Source organism: Stegodyphus dumicola, chromosome 11 (assembly GCF_044657685.1).
Source record: "Stegodyphus dumicola isolate Sdum_Otavi_A_Nest chromosome 11, ASM4465768v1".
NCBI classification, from domain to species: Eukaryota; Metazoa; Arthropoda; class Arachnida; order Araneae; family Eresidae; genus Stegodyphus; species Stegodyphus dumicola.
The window spans coordinates 55,382,893-55,385,975 of record NC_140778.1 but is presented as its reverse complement, the minus strand read 5'-3'; the positions used below and the strand labels follow the sequence as shown (position 1 = coordinate 55,385,975).

The window sequence follows — 3,083 nt, the reverse complement described above, 5'->3', positions numbered from 1 at the left end:
GTAGCACGGCCCATGTCGAAAGCGAAAGTAGTAGCACAGTTTCTACTTCGAATCTTGGAATTAAACATAAAATTTACAGTCTTGAATACAAAATACTTGATCAAATATGAAGAAAAATGAACAATTTATATATTTACATTTACCAAGATGCGGGGACTTTTAACCACGCTTTCAATTGTGGTATCGTAATCACAAGTTTTGTTAAGTCGGTGGGAGGAGTAAGCTGAGTTAGATACTACTTTCAAAGAAATTATGAGATGAGATTAATGTCTGCTCATGCATGGCTTTTACATTAAGATCGTGCTGAATATCTGCGTTTCTTATATACCAAGGATCTTTCACTATGGAACGTACAATTTTATTCTGTAGAACATAAAGTTTAGCACGCTCTGTTTTGTTGGAGGTTGTCCGAGCCGACACAGCGTAAAGCATGATAGGCCTAATCAAGGTGAGATAAGAGAGTTCTTTTGATTTTAACGATAATGTAGAGTTCTTGCTTATAAGGCTGTATAGCGCACAAAAAGCCATATTTGCTTTATTTGCCACTGCTTTTACATGATGAGCGAAAGTGAGCCGATTATCAATAATAACTCCCAAAAATTTGTAAGAGCTTTCAACGAGGGACAACTTCATTTTTAATTTTGATCTCATTATGGATGAATACACTTTTTCTGTAACGTCTGAAGAGGACAATACAACATTTGCTCGAGTTTAAATTTATCTTCCAATCCTCACACCATTTATTTACGAACAATTTGTCCATGGTGAGAACTGGGCTAAGTGAGTCCATAAGGACGACCGTGTCGTCTGCATATTTCAAAATTTTACAGTCAGGAGGGCTTGGCAAGTCGTTAATATAATTGTTGAAAAGACAAGAGTCCCTGTGGTACCCCACTAAAAATTATTTTCTTGCGAGAAATAGCTTCTCCGCACTTGACTTGAAAAGGTCTGCGATTAAGATATTATGCGAATACTGATGGCACAGTCCTTACAAAATGGCACGTGACTTAAGGGTGTTGAACCCTGGATTTTTTAAACCAATTTGGTACTGATTTAAGGAGGGAAAACTTAGTAAGTAAATCTTGTTGACTGATAACGTAGCACCCTGAAATTTCTGAAATATGTTCAAACGAAATCATAAAATCTTCAGTATCAATAATCAGTACAAAATTAACAAATCAAATATAGCATCAAATATAGACAGACTCTATGATTCATTGTGATTAATGTCATGTATGTCATCAGAGGCGTAGCGAGGGTTTTCAATACCCGGGGACAACTGAAGATTTTGTGCCCCTTTTTGTGTACCAAGAACGGAAAACATTTCATTCTACAATTTCATCACATCAATTTGGCGCCCCTTGGATGCTGCGCCCGGGGACAGATGTTCTCCCTTGCCTCACCCAAGCTACGCCACTGTATGTCATTATTATATGCTGCCGGTAATATTGAAATACTTAGTATTACTTTGAATACCTGTAATGCTGCAGTTACTCTTCAGAGCTCTAAAGAGCTTATTTAAAATTTTATCTTTTACTTCCCCCCCCCAAAAAAAATTGATAATAATTAAGAAAGTCTTCAGTACCTAAAATTGACAAATTTTATGTCATAATTTGTTAATTACATATTTAATATGGGCTAGTAAATTATTTTATTGCACTAGGCAATTGATAGGAATATGATGAAAATTTCGCGCTGAAATAGTTTATGTTCTGAAGGTACCTAACTTCGTACCTATATAAATAACTGAAAAGTAAAACATATGCTCTAAATTACATTTAAATTATAATACGCTAATAAAAAAGCTCTACGTACAATTCAAAACAGAGTATATCCAGATCCAAGCAGGAATAAAAATTTGAATCAAGTAGCTCAGTTTTATATATATATGAAAAAAAAAAAAGTGGGATAACCTGAAATTTCATGCTTTCTTTCTAAATAAAAATATTTTTATTAAAAAGAAATTTATAATGTTTGACTACTACAGATTAATCGTTTTTAGAATTTTGCATAGAACAAGAGCAAATTTTTTTCTGGTATACTTCTGCTCATTTTAAGCGTCCCAAAGTGTAGCAGAAGAGTAGCGCCATCTTGCGGTCAGTAGAAATTTCATGGAGGCCACCGAAAACACAAAGGAATAGTTTCACACTGAGAAGTTGGCCTTGGTAAAATATAATGCGCAGAAATTTGTTTTGAGTGTGAAATACTGTTCGGCTACGAATAACTCGATTGCATAACAAATACAAATTTTAATTTTGTACTGTGTTGGTTTGCGCTAAGTAACCACCGGTAAATTTATTTCAACTCCAAACATTGCTATATATATGTGTGAGAATCTACTCTGTTATGTACTCGCTTCGGCAGTACATATACTAAAATTGGAACGATACAGAGAAGATTAGCATGGCCCCTGCGCAAGGATGACACGCAAAATCGTGAAGCGTTCCACATTTTTTTTTTAATTGGATATCGCTTCCTTCGTCATTTCGAAACTCGATTGATGGTATAGATTTATGTTATGTTGACAACAGGTGTTAAATTCAGTCGGGGCTCCAACAATAATAGTACCAAATAATATGAGCTCCGATATTCCATTTTTTAACAATCTGTCATTATCTTAATTTACGACTTCAAAGTTATAGCGCTCACAGTTATCATAGAAAATTAAAAGTAAGCTCAAAATATTAGTACTGATGAAAGTAATTTTTAAATCCTTGTGTATAGGCTGAGGAGTAAAACATCATTAGTGAAAACTCTGAGAGCCATAGTCTGAAGAATTTGCTTTTGATTTGTGTGACATCTGATAATCTCTACTATTAAATAATGAAGAATCTGTGTGTATATGTATGCTTGAATGTTCCTGGCTCATTTTATTTATTTTATATTCTGTGTGAATTTAAGGAACTTGTCATTAAAAACTTGTAGATTTAAAAGCTTTGTGTTGCCATTCTGCAAAGCATAAAATATTTATGTTTCAATTTTAATCAAAAAAACTCATTGAAATAAAAGAAGTGTGTTGCCAATCGTATCAAGTGACACTTAGCCGACGGACACTTAACCGACACCAGTTAACCAACATTACA

At 34.2% G+C, this 3,083-nt stretch overlaps 1 non-coding gene across 1 annotated transcript; it reads left to right on the top strand.

Annotated features, from left to right (window-relative positions):
- Nucleotides 1-2,348: 2,348 nt before the first annotated feature.
- Nucleotides 2,349-2,455, top strand: LOC118203591 (U6 spliceosomal RNA). The gene has a single exon (XR_004760596.2). It is a non-coding gene; the product is annotated as a U6 spliceosomal RNA (small nuclear RNA).
- Nucleotides 2,456-3,083: the final 628 nt, after the last annotated feature.